The sequence below is a fragment of the Lynx rufus genome, unplaced genomic scaffold (genome assembly GCF_022079265.1).
Source record: "Lynx rufus isolate CCGP_SWC_20201006 ecotype Redwood Valley unplaced genomic scaffold, mLynRuf1.p SCAF_13, whole genome shotgun sequence".
Classification (NCBI taxonomy): Eukaryota; Metazoa; Chordata; class Mammalia; order Carnivora; family Felidae; genus Lynx; species Lynx rufus.
In genome coordinates, this window is record NW_025814827.1 from 1712742 (window position 1) to 1727121 (window position 14380).

The window sequence follows — 14380 nt, forward strand, 5'->3', positions numbered from 1 at the left end:
ACTCATTTATTTTATCTTTTCATAATTGTGTTTCTTTCATGGACATAAGCTATTTGATATAGTTTATTGTTCTTTTATTTACTAAGAAGGTCAAGGCTGAACTTTTTACTGAGTATTTACCAGCTCCATGTAACAGTCTTATTGGCAAACCAGATGCATCTTACACCCTAGAGGGTAAATTTGTGAGATATTACCTGTGAGTACAAATAGAGGGTACTAAAGATGTGATTTCATTGTAGGGAAGATATAGTTGTTTTTAATGTTGTTTTAATTTAAACTTTTTGTGTTCTATTTCATATAAACACGTCAAGGTTCCTTCTGATCTCAAAACTGGCTTAAGGTGATCATTCGCTATTATGGAGCCAAATGTTATTGCTTATTCTAATGATAAAATAATGTATTCGTATTTTAAAAAATTTGAAATTTAAACACTCAAAACAAACATAACTTTTATACTTAGAAATTTAAAAAGAAAATAGTAAAAAAAAACACTTGAAGACAGTGGGTAGCCTCTTGAATAATTTTAAACAAGGCGTGATATGCATGATTAGACTTGTATTCTAGAATGATCACTGGCAGCTGTATGGAAACAGATTGGTGGCAGGAAGGACAGGTAGGAGGCTGTTGGTGTACTCAGGCCAAGAAAACTAAAGGCTTTAACTGGGGCATAATAACAGGAACACAGAAGAGAGGACAGAATCAGCTGGGCTTGGTAAGAGATTCAGTGTGGTGGGAAGAGCAGGGGAAATGGCTGAAAAGGACTCCAGGTTTTTTGCTTTAGTGACAGAGTGGAGTACTCTCAACTGACATGGAGAACATGGGGGCTGGAATAGATTTTGGGGAAAAGATGATGGATTCAGTTTTATAGCTATTAAGTGTAAATTGCCTATAGCACGTGAAAGGAAGATCCCTGATAATAGAGTTTAAGTGCCAAGCATTAGATGAATAAAAAGTCAATACCTCCAGAGGAGTTCAGAAAAGTCTGAGAGTTGGATGTCAAATGCTAAACTCACTTGGCTATCCTAGCACATTTAGTTTTCTCCTTTGTAAATCAGTGCATCATTGAGCAGTGTGCAGTTTAAGCGTTCAGTTCATTGTTGCTGATGAGAATCTTCACTTGTGTGTAGGATTTCCCTGGTTCAGTCTGATAGATGACCTTCACTGTCTTCAGGCATTTAATCCATCCATATTTCTGTGCCAGATCCATAAAAACATCAGTTTCATGGCACCTTTGGTCTTGGAGAGCACAGCCATGCAAGATTTTTTCTCTCAGATTCCAGTAAAGCATTATTGGCGCACCTGGGTGGCTCAGTCGGTTGGGCGTCCCAACTTTGGCTTAGGTCATGATCTCGGAGTTTGTGGATTCAAGCCCTGCGTAGGGCTCTGTGCTGACAGCTTGGTGCCTGGAGCCTGCTTCGGATTCTGTGTCTGCCTCTTTCTCTGCCCCTCCTCCACTCATGCTCTGTCTCTCTCTCTCTCTCTCTCTCTCTCAAAAATAAATAAACATTAAAACATTTAAAAAACAAATAATAAACCATTGCTGTTGGTAGATTTTCCTTCTTGTTCTTACTTTATATTCTGCCTCAGAACTTCCCCAGAGTCATGAAGTGAATATATTTTATTTTGCATAATTCATGTTGCAGATGATCTGTAGATAATCTTAAATCTGTCTTGATTAGTCTGTGAAATAAAGGACAAAATGGTAAGACTATTAGATTGTAGCTGTATAAAAGGGCAATCACAGATATGAAATGATAATACAAGCAAACTTTTAGTGTTGACTTTTTAATTTTTTTAATGCAGTTCCTTTTTTTTGGTTTTTAATGTTTATATGTTTTGAGAGAGAGAGTGCACACACAAGCTGGGTAAAGGCAGAGAGAGAGGGGGAGAGAGAGAATCCCAAGCAGACTCTGCACAGTCAGCACAGAACCCAACACAGGGCTCCAACCCACAAACTGTGAGACCATGACCTGAGCCGAAACCAAGGGTCAGATGCTCAATTGGCTGAGCTACCCAGGTGCCCTGTGTTTGGCTTTTTGAACAGAATGCCTGAGTACTACCAGAACATACGTTATCTTGAGTGTGAAAAAATCTCATTCTTGTTTTATATTTATCTCCTGAACTTTATAGACTTTTAATGTAGAGACATTAAAATACACAATTCCATGAATGCTTCAATTGGCTCTTTGAGGTTAGAGAAACACTTTTATGTTTGTTCATGAAGTCCGCTCTGATTCATCGCTTTAGACATAACCAGTGCTTTCTATATATTCGTCCTTATTTGGTATGTACTGGCCAAAATAATCACCCCTGACTTGACTTATTTTTTATCTAAGAAATACACTTCTCATCATCCCTGCCTAAACATTTGGTGGTAGACATTCTCCAAATCCAAGTGAGTTAGGTATCTTTCATAAGGAACTGTGGTATTCTAATGTGTTAATCATTGAGAGATGTTCCTTCCTGCTCTCATAAGCATACAGATGTGACCAGCTATATACTGTAAATTTTGACCTACATTTAAAATTCATATTTTGATTAAAGATCTACAAGCTAGTAATCAACTCAGGTTGAAGCTTAACTTTAGAATACTTTGGTTGAAAGAGTAGAGTTCAACAGAGATGCTGAGAAAGCAATGAAAGAAATATGGACTAATAAAAATACAGAATTCTAGAATTTTTAGAGCTGAAAGGAATCTCAGCAGGCATCAGAGAGTATTGGGATAACTGAAGGAATATGATTTAGAAGAGGGAGCAAGAACACTTGTTCTATTTTTCCCCAAAGGAGTAGAATGAGAACCCAAGGGCAGGAGCTCCTTAGGAATAGACTTGGAGTTCATCATGAAGAAAATCCTAATGGTCAGAGCCTTTCAGACATTCTCAAGAGAAGCATTCAGGTTGGGACCTGAACCTTGGATGTGTAGTTAGACCTGATGATCTTTGTGGGAACTGTCAGTCCTGGAATTCTTACCTAAACGAATGCTTCCTTTTTTTCTTCTAACTTTAAAACAGTAAAGTGCACAAATGTTAAATGAACAAGTCAACAAATCTGTACATATATAGGCACCAGTGAATATTTCCAGCACTTCAGAAGGCTCTCCTGTCAGTACCCTCTTTCCCCCTTCCCTAGATAACCGCTATGCTGATTTGTGCCCCAAAGAGTAATTTTATCTGTACTTGAACATCACATAAATGGACTCACAGAATATTTACTCTCTGGGTCCGGTTTCTTTTGACATCCTTTTGTCTGTGAGGTTCATTTATGTTGCATGTAGCAGTAGTTCAATCTGTGCAGATGTTGTGCTGATCTCGTTGTGGAAATATACCATAATGTATCCTTGCCACTGTTGATGGAAATGGGTTGGTTCCATTTTGAGCCTGTTTTTAATAATGGGGCTATGCACATTCTTATACATGTCTTTTGATGAACATTAGTACTCCTTTCTCTAGAATATATTACTTAGGAATGCAATTGCTGGTTCATAGGATAGGTTAATTTTAGCAGTTACTGCCAGTTTTCCAGAGTGATTGTGCACATTTAAATTCCCACCAGCAACATAGGAGAATTTCATTTCCTCCTCATGCTTATCAACACTGTGTATTGTCAGTCTTTTATTTTAGCCATTTTGGTGAATAAGCTGTAGTATTTCTTTTTCTACGGTTATTGATCATTTAGATGGGCTCTTTTATGAAGTACTTGCTTTATTTTGTATCCCCTTTTTTAAAAAATGGATCATTTCTCTTCACCTTACTGATTTGTAGGAGTTCTTTATACATTCTGAATATGAGTCTTTAGGGGATGTACATGTTACAAATATTATTTCTGTCTGTGGCTTACTTTTTTACTTTTAATATGATCTTTGCTGAACAGATGTTCTTAATTTTGGTGAACTCCAGTTTATCATTTTTCTCTTCTCTGGTGAGTCCCTTTTGCTTCCTCTTTAAAAAGTTTTTGCCTAGGGGCGCCTGAGTGGCTCAGTTGATTAAGTGGTTAAATGTCCGATTTCGGTTCAGGTCATGGGTTCATGGGTTCAACCCCCACATCGGGCTCTGTGCTGACAGCTCAGAGCCTGGAGCCTGCTTCAGATTCTGTGTCTCCCTTTCTCTCTCTGCCCCTCCCCCACTCATGTTCTGTCTCTCTCTGTCTCTCAAAAATAAATAAACGTTAAACAAAAAAAATTTTTTAAATAAATAAAAATAAAGTCTTTGCCTAGCCCAAGACTATGAAGACATTTTGACCAATAATTCTTAAATTCTGATACTAAGTTAGATAATGGTAAACTTTCATTGGTTCACACATCAAAACAAAAAAAAAAAAAGAAATGCACAGAATTGTTTTATTTTCTCCCATAATTTAATTCTTTTTTAAAAAAAGTTTTCTTTATTTATTTTTGAGAGAGAGAGACAGAGAGTGAGTGGGGGAGGGGTAGAGAGAGAGGGAGAGAGAGAGAATCCCAAGCAGGCTCTACGCTGTCAGCACGGAGCCCGATGTGGGGCTCGAACTCACACTGTGAGATCATGACCTGAGCTGAAACTAAGAGTCAGACTCAGCTGACTGAGCCACCCAGGCGCCCCTCCCATAACCTAATTCTTAAACTTTCAGCATTAGCTGTGAATAAGTAGATAATTATGATACCAAATCTGAAATTTACTGTCAGGATAGACTTAGTTACTGCTTTGGTAACAACACCACTATGGAATCTCAGTGGCTTTTTTCCTCACTCATGCTACTTGTCCAAAGTGGGTTAACAGGGCTACACTATTTTTGGTCAGTTAGGCAAGGATGATGACAGAAACTCCATTGAAATATATGAGTTGACTCTCTCAGTTCCATGGCGTAATCTTACTCTATTCCTGAAAGGAGAACTAAAAATATTTGTAAATAGCTATAATGACTGTCACAGTTAATTTGGTTATATTACTTATCCTCTGTGTGAATCAGTTTGTTCACTATAAAACAGAGGCTAATGGTAGTATCTGCCTCATATGGTAGTTGTGAGGATTAAATGGGATAATACATGTAAAACCCTTAGAATAGTGCTGTTACTTAGTAAATAATACAAATGCTTGCCACTATTACTGCTATCATTATTAGGCTCTTACCGTGTGATAGATACCATACTACTTGCTTTACATGGATTAATTCTTCAAATAACTTCTGTAGTAGGCACTATTATTATCCTCATTTACAGGTGGAAGAACAGGTTCAGAGATACTAACTTGCCCAATTTCCATAGCTAAAAAATAAAAGATGGGATCTGAATCCAGACAGTCGGATAATAGAGCCTTCAGTATTAACCATGACTCACGTCCAGATAGCAAATAAATACTAACAGAAGAATTCAGAAATGCATACTGTGCTTAAAGAACTTTGTTTATGTACATGTATGTTCATGGTTATGATTTTTCTTTTTTTTTTTTATTTTAGAGAAAGAGCATGAAAGCAGGGGAGAGGGGGAGAGGGAGAGGGAGAGAGAGAGAGAGAGAGAGAGAGAGAGAGAGAGAGAGAGAATATGTTGAGCAGGCTCCATGCCCAGTGCAGAACCCAACACGAGACTTGGTTGCACAACCCTGGGATCATGACCTGAGCTGAAATCAAGAGTCGGGGGCGCCTGGGTGGCTCAGTTGGTTGAGTGTCCAACTTCGGCTCAGGTCATGATCTCATAGCTCGTGAGGTTGAGCCCTGCAACGGGCTCTGTGCTGACATTTCAGAGCCTGAAGCCTGCTTCAGATTCTGTGTCTCCCTCTCTGTCTGCCCTACCCCTGCTTGTGCCCTGTCTCTCAAAAGTGAATAAATGTTAAAAAATTTTTTAAAAAAAATGAAATCAAGAGTTGGATGCCCAACTGACTGGGCCACCCAGGTGCCCCCATGGTTATGGTTTGATTTTGTAATGTATGTAAATTATTATAAATTTATGTACATTATAAGTTATAGAATTATATTTATAATATATATTTATATAAATTTATTATATAAAGAAATAAATATTGGATTTTTAATATATTCCTATAGAATTGTTTTTAGTTCTGTCACTTAGTTTAATGTATTCTTTCATGGTGTTCAGTCATGGTGTGGCACCTAAACAAATTTAGAATTGATTTTGTCCTTCATTAGCAGATGAAGAAACTTGGGCCAGATCAGTTTAATGGTCCCAGAAGACACAGCTAGTTGGTGGCATGGCCTGAACTCAGAACCAGACTCCCTGACTCTGCAGCTCTTTCTGTTGCCTCAGGTTGCCCTGCTAAGTAGTTCATACAGCACATAATTCTTTCTCAAAAATTTGAAGTCCTTCGGTTCCGCCACTAAAATTGTGAGTGAATTTGTTGTAGAATTTCCTCATAGTTCACATTGGTACATCTTGATTTTAAGTTACCAATTTTTTCTTTTAAATATGCTAATGTTACTAAACACCCAGAGCCAAATTAGATATTTCAAGAGACTTTGTAATAAGAATAAATACCTCCAGAGAAGATGCTTCTGTGGAAAAACACTGTAATGATGAGCTTTTTCATCTAACCAGATTTGGAGTCAAATTTCTGAAGGGAAAGAAATGACAGTGGAATTGGAGATGGAGTAAATATATTCTGTTTGAAGTATATCTGAAGATATATTAGCAAGAAGTAAAATGATAACTTATTTATAAAAAGCTTGTTACTTTTTCTACCAGTGACATAAGAATATACATTTATCAACCTCAGATGTATTGTAATGTTCAGAATTAAACCTTTTTTTTTTTTAATTTTTTTTTTTAAAGTTTATTTATTTTTGAGACAGAGAGAGACAGAGTATGAACGGGGGAGGAGCAGAGAGAGAGGGAGACACAGAATCGGAAGCAGGCTCCAGGCCATCAGCCCAGAGCCCGACGCGGGGCTCGAACTCACGGACCGCGAGATCGTGACCTGAGCTGAAGTCGGACGCTTAACCGACTGAGCCACCCAGGCGCCCCCAGAATTAAACCTTTTAGGGAGATGCCAAGCCATATTAAACTCATGGTCATGGATTGTTTTCCCATAATTAAATGAGATTTTTGTATGATAATTGCAGTGTGTTGTCATATAATTTTATCTGGAAAATTAACAGAGTATAAATTGAGTAAACCATACACTTCTAGACAATAGCAGGATTTGTCATTATATTGCTGTATGGTAGAGAAGAAAGAGGAAGTCACAACACTTCTTTTTCTCAGTATCAAAATCTCTCTGTTATCTCTCAGGAAAGCAAACCTAATCTGTGCTATGTGGTATTGCACTCATGAGGAAATATATTACTATTTTAAGAGTACAAGATGCTTTCCCCTGGTCTCCTGTAGTTTCAAACATTCATGTGTTAAGATAAACAGTTTCATAAAATTGAATGCAGAATTTAAATGAATTTTTTAATATAAAACACAAAGTTCATAAACTATACCCTCATACGTTTCCTGCTAGACATATTTACTCTTCTCTGCCCTGTAGGGCTAATTCTGATTTGAGAAAGAGAGAAAATGAATATATCACTAGAAATTCTCTCTAAGACTCCTTTCAGCAGTAAGCTGTTAACTCCTCTAATGGTGTGTTTTTCTGGAGAGGGGGGTGGAGAGAATCTGGTCAAAGAGAATTTTAGCTTTATGTGTAGTCAAATGTTAGAAAAGAAAGTATATTCATATATTGTGTGTCAGATTAAAATTTAAGTTTAAAAAGCCTGTGATTCTTGGGGGTGCCTGGGTGGCTCAGTCAGTCAAGCAACCGACTTGATTTTGGCTCAGGTCCTGATCCCAGGGTCATGGAATTGAGCCCTGCATTGGGCTCAACACTGAGCGGGGAGCCTGCTTAAGATTCTTTCTCTCTCTCCCTCTGTCTCTTAAAAAAAGAAAAAAGTCTAGGATTCTTGATGGCATTTCCTCTTTTTAAAGTAACATAACCATCAGGGCGCCTGTGTGGCCAACTTCTGCTCAGGTCATGATCTCATAGTCGAGCCCTGCATCAAGCTCTCTGCTGTCAGCACAGAGCCTGCCTCGCATCCTCTGCCCCCTTTCTCTCTGCCCCTCCCTCCTCTCAAAAATAAAATAAACATTAAAAAAATTTTGTTTAATCATTAAAGAAAATAAAGTAACATGACCATATTACTGGATGTTGGAAAGTTAAAACAAAGTAGAAAGTAATTATTCATAATTCTACCACCCTAACATAATTACTTTGAGTATTTTGGTTTCCTTACAATCTATTTCTTTTGTATCTGGTCTTCTAATATAATTATAGTCTTGTATAATACTTTCTCATAAATATTTCGTTGACAACTTTGTAACATGATTAGCAAAATAGCTTTCACATTCTTTTTTGGTTTGCAGAGCACAGAAAGAAATATTGATCCCCACAATAACTTTTTTTTTTTTAGTGTGTATTTATCTTTGAGACAGAGCTTGAGCAGGGCAGGGTCAGAGAGAGAGGAAGACTGGGTATCAGAAGCAGGTTCTGCATTAACAGCAGAGAGCACAGAGAGCCCAATGCAGAGCTCGAACCCATGAACCGTGAGACCATGATGTGAGCTGAAGTGGGCGCTTAACATACTGAGCCACCCAACATACTGAGCCACCCAGGCACCCCTAATATAATTATAGTCTGTATAATATACTTTCTCATAAATATTTCGGTGAAAACTTTGTAACGTGATTAGCAAAAATAGCTTTCACGTTCTTTTATGGTTTGCAGAGCATATAAAGAAATATTTATTTGTCCTTTACAACATCTTTTTGAGTTAAGTAGGGAAGGTATCAGCCCCATTTTACATATGAAAGTATTGAAAGCAGATAATCATATAATGCCTCTACTTGGTTGCATAGTGGATTTCTGTTCTTGACAGAAGTAATTTGCACTAACACAAGGAAGTAGATGTATTTAATGCAGAAGGAAGAGCAAAATAAATCGTTGTATACATTCTTACTCCCTGGGACCTAGTCCTGCCTTACTGGACAAGTGAGTCTCGCAACAGCAGTAGGCAACTCTGGAAATACAGATTTTGTCAGATTTTAGTAAATACACTAAACACAAGAATCTTTGAGGTGATTTAATTAGTCTGGTTACTCTTCAGTTAGAGTTACAACTAAAGTGGTGTTAAACCTGTTTTTCTGTTACCTGAAAACAAAGGAAACAAAATCATAAGCTTATAATAACCAGGAAGGTAACATCCATCCACTTGGTCTGAATTGCTTGGGTAGAGTGAGAGCCTAGAGGCCCTGTGTATGAAGGGCAGGCCTTATCATATTGGGTAGGTTACTTAAGGGAAAAATGTTCCTAGGAAACTGGACTTGTAGAGCATGATATATGTCAAATTTGAATTCGGTAGCCATTTGATTTACTGAAGCCCTGAGCATTGTGACAATTTAGGATTTATAAGCAAAATATAGAGGGGCACTTGGGTGGGTGGCTCAGTCAGTTTAACATCTGACTTAAGCTCAGGCCACGATCTCATGGTTTGTGAGTTCGAGCCCCGCGTCAGACTCTGTGCTGACAGCTCAGAGCCTGGAGCCTGCTTCAGATTCTGTGTCTCCCCCATGCCTGTCTGTCTGTCTGTCTCTCTCTCTCTCAAAAATCAATAAACATTTTTAAAAATTTTTAATAAATTTAAAAAAAGCAAAATATATAAATATAATTCTGAGTTTTAAATATTCTCCATTTTAAACTGTTATATTAAGTACATTGCAATTGTGTCTTATTTGTTTTGTGAGGACAACTGAATTTCATTTTACTGTTCACAGTAGTGAAGACAATATATTACTGCTGGGCCTCCCTGCATCTAAAGTGTTTTTGGTATTTCGTCTTCAACTTTTGGCTGAAGAAAAATTCCCTACTGCCCAAAGCTCTGTTTTTCTTTTAGGAATTCTCCCTAAGAAGAGAATTTTTTGTAAGTGAGTTGATTAAAATGAAGAATGCTTTCTTTGATGGAGTCTCTTTCCTTTTATTACACTATCGTTTTTATAAACAGTTCAATTTTCCTTCTCAAAACATGCCATCTTCTAGTATTCATTGGCTTTGAAAGGGTAAAAGATTTGGGAGTTATTGCTTGTAATAGAAAGGAACATTCTTTCCTTCTCTTCTTCACAGTGTTGTTTCACAGCTGCAGGTTTCAGCTGAAGAGAACAGTGTAAAATGTAAGAAAATAGAGGAGCACTGTTCCTTGAACCAGTAAGGACCCTTACCCTAGAACTGTTAACCAGGAAGTTTTTGTTTGGGTCAAAATACTAGGGACCTTTGTTTCTTCTGCTTTCTCATATTTTGCCTTCCTCAGATTCTAGGCTTGAATCATTTTGTTTTAAAGCAAGAAAGGAATCCTATCTACCTCCTTGATAACGAAAGTGGATTCCAAACATGTGAGTACTCTGTTCTTAGTGTTCCTTCTCAGGCATTCACTCAGCTGGTATTTTCTGTTTCCTTCAGATCTCAGATGTGATTTGTGAATTTATTATGATAATTAACAGTTATCTTAGCTCTTCACTCCATCTGTTTATCTGTATCTCTTCCCTATTTTTCTCATACATTTAAATAAATAAATAAATATCATTATACACATCAGCTACAACCTTTACTTTTTTTTTTTTTTTTTTTTTTTTACTGTTTGTCCATCTGTCCCCCACTACATCATGAACTATAAAAGGACAAGAATTTCCTGTCAAATCTCATTTAGCACTGTGTCTTCAATGCATGTCATAGTTACATATAATCAGCTGTGAAAAGCAGTATTTTTCAGCTTTAAAACTCATTTCAAACTCATTGAAAACTCATTTCCCCTCTTGATAAACATAAAATTCCTCTATTCTAATATACCCTCCATGAGAATCACCCAGAAGTAAGTGAAAAAATATACAAATGTAGCGTCACCAAACAAGAACATTAACTTCTGTACTTTGTGTACTTAATTGCTTTGGTTTTCCAAATGTAAATTAGATTATAACATTGTGTATCATTGAAAATGCCTTTTTGTATACCTATGGCCTCCCAGAGGGAGTATGCCCTTTATGGCATTCTCCTTCCCCACCTACCTCCCACCCTCCACCGCCCCCCCCCCCATGCACACCCACTTTTTACTGTTTCATAGTACCCTGGTGTCCCAGGAAATTGTTTGGCAAAGCACTCTACACAGAGTAATGCCAAGTTTTATTGGGTTACTTTAACTCTTAGTTCCGGTGCTAGGCCAGAAGTTGTCCTACTTGGGCAGTTATCTCCTTGTTTACAAATATAAAAGCAGTGGTTAGGTAGTCTGTGTAGGAAGGGCCACTTGGGACCCGCAGTCACCATGAAAAAGCCAGATAGGTGGACCGTGAACTCAAAAGGCAACACCCTGCTTGTAAAATGACAAATTTTGCTTTGGAAGAGGTGTTTATTTTCCCTGTGTCGCTGCTGTGCTTTACACCAATAATGCAAAACATTGTTTCGAGATGTTTGGGGTTTTCTTTCTCTTCACAACACATTTTGTGTCCTAATGGTAACAATTCTCCATCAAGGTTCCATTGAGGGGAAACAGTTCATGTACAGTAATCAAACTGTCTAGAAGGAAATCTAAACAGTGCTCAGTTTCTTTTGATGATCTAATACTTCCATATTTTTAAAAGAAAATATCTGACTCAAAAGTTTGTAAAACTTTCACTTCCAAAAATCATAAAGAAGGAAGATTTATGTTTGTTTCTAATTCTGGCCTCGTCTTCCCACTTCTCACTGTTTTGAAAACAGTATCTCTAGACCAAGGACAATAAGACTATAAAATTCTATAAAGCAATTCTACATACCACTTGACACTAAGCACAATCTTGGTCACACAGTAAAGGTGCTCAACAAATGCTTGTTGTTGAAATATAAACTCTACAAGCATTTGCATTAAATGAGGCTGGATTATTTCTTTGGTGGCCCCCAAAAACACTATACGATATTTAACTTCACAAAAACTACAAGTAGCGTATTGTCAGTATAGCCCGCCCTTTATCATTAAACAAGTTACGAGTCTGCAGTTGAAATATATGCAGGCCACAACTTATAGATTTTATTCCTAATTTCTTTTCAGTTATTTTGAACTGAGAAATTGGTTCTACCTCCAAAAATACGTCAAGAATCTAACCACTTCTCACCACCTCCACTACTACCACTGTGAGCCAAGCCATCATCTTTCAGATGGATTATTGCAGTAGATTTCCAAATGAACTCCTTACTTCTGCCCTTGACCCTCTCCATTCTTCATTCTGTTCTCAAAACAGCAGCCAGAGTGATCCTATAAAAATGTTAGACCCCATATCTACGTGAGGTTTACTCAAACCCTCTAGTGGCTTCTCTGACTAAAAAGCAAGTCCTTACCATGACTTACAAATCCCTCTGGAGTCTGGTACCCAGTCAGCTCTGGATCTCACCTACTATTTTTGTCCCTATGTCAATCCACCACATTTTCCTCCTTCAGTCACTTTCCATTGTACTAGTTGTTCCTCCTGCCTGGACCACTCTGTGCTCACATACATGCATAGCTCTCTGCTTCATCTCCTTCGGGTCTCAGTAAACTCTTTACTGGCCTCTACTTAAAATTCCAAGCACCCTCTTCCCTTGAACTCTTCCTGGCCTCTCTATGGGCTCTGTTTTTTTCTTAGTACTTATCACTATGTGACATTATTCATTTTACTTTTTTTTTATCTTGTTTTTTGTCTGTCTTTCCCAGTATACTGTGAGGTATGTGAGGGCAGGGATTTTTGCCTGTTTTGATCTGCACAGTATCCCTAGTGCACAGAAAGTGCCTAGAATGTTAGATGCTCAATAAATATTTGTTGATGAATGAATCCTTTCCTTATTGTTTAATTCCTATACTACCCTAACAACATTTTTAAAAATTACTAATATTTATAGTTATAGGAGCCTAGGCTCTAGATTTTAGAAATAGAAAGCCATATTTTCTGCCCACCCCTGCCTAACCCCCAGCCAGACATACACCTCCTTATACCCTTCTCTTGAAGTGACCCTAAGCCTTATATGTATACTCTAATTATCTCCCCCATACTAACTACCTCACCCCACCCAAAAGTAAGTACTTAATTATCTTTCTCCCTCTCATCTACCATATCAAAACCTACAGTGAAAGAGTTCTTAGCTGAATTACACTTAACTGAACCCCAGTTAACTGCCTGATGGGATTAGCCAGTGTTCTTATTCGCTCTGTAAAACATATTGATTAATGCCTACAGCCTACTGACTGCTCTTAGCTTAATGTTCATGGCTGGTAGACAATTCTCTTTGTGCTATCACGAACTCCAGTTAAAGAACTTGCATATCAAAATCAGTTTTATTTATTCCTAAACATGTTTATAGGACTATCTTATAAATTATGTAATTATAATACATTAAATATGTAATATTTATGGTAATTTTTAATTCATAAACTTTATATTTTATAGTGGTTTTAGGTTCACAACAAAATCTAGCAGAAAGTACTAGCAGAAAGTGCTAAGAATTCCCATATATTCCCTGTCCTCACACATGCCACAACCTCTTCCATTGTCAGCATCCCCAACCAGAGTCGTCCATTTGTTACAGTCAGTGAGCTTACATTGACATAATCATCACCCAAAATCCTAGTTTACATTAGGGTTCACCCTTGGTGTTGTACCTTCTATGGGATTTAACAAACATATGATATATATCCACTGTTGTAGTATTGTACAGAATAGTTCACTGCCCTAAAAATCCTTTGTGTTCTGCCTGTTCACCCCTGCCTCCCCTCTAATCCTGGCAATCACTTATCTTTTTACTATGTGCACAGTTTTGCCTTATCTGGATGTCATATGGTTGGAATCAGAGTATATAGCCTTTTCAGATTGACTTCTTTCACTTGGTAATATGCATTTAAGTTTACTCCATATCTTTTCATGGCTTGATAACTCATTTGTTTTTAGCACTGAATAATAGTCCATTATCTGGATGTGCCACAGTTTATCAGCTTGCCTACTGAAAGACATCATGGTTGTGTCCAAATTTTGATGTTATGAATAAAACTGCTATAAACATTCATGTGCAGGTTTTTAGTGAACGTAGGTTTTTAGTTCCTTTCAGTAAATACCAAGGAATGCAATTGCTGGTAAGGAAAGTGAATAGTTTGGGGGCACCTGGGTGACTCAGTTAAGTGGCTGACTCTTGATTTCAGCTCATGTCATGATCTCACAGTTCGTGGTATTGAGCCCCATGTCAGGCTCTGAGCTGGGCATAGAGCCTGCTTAAGAATCTCTGTCCCTCTCCCTGTACCCCTTCCCTATTCATGATCTCTCTCTCTCTCTCTCTCTCTCTCTCTCTCTCTCTCTCTCTCTTAAAAAAAAAAAAAGGGAAGAAAGAAAAAAGAATATGACACACCAAATGGTCTTCCATAGTGGCTGACCCATTTT

At 37.6% G+C, this 14380-nt stretch overlaps 1 protein-coding gene across 2 annotated transcripts in view; it reads left to right on the top strand.

Moving 5' to 3' along the window:
- The window catches only part of HMG20A (high mobility group 20A), a 69015-nt gene that overhangs the window by 18936 nt on the left and 35699 nt on the right, over positions 1 to 14380 (top strand). Inside the window, exon 2 of one of the 2 annotated variants that reach the window (XM_047074751.1) lies at positions 10264 to 10345. The exons of the other annotated variant lie outside the window; for it this stretch is intronic. The gene's annotated coding sequence lies outside the window, so the exon portion shown is untranslated. The remainder of the gene's footprint in view (positions 1 to 10263; positions 10346 to 14380) is intronic. 2 annotated transcript variants of the gene reach the window in all.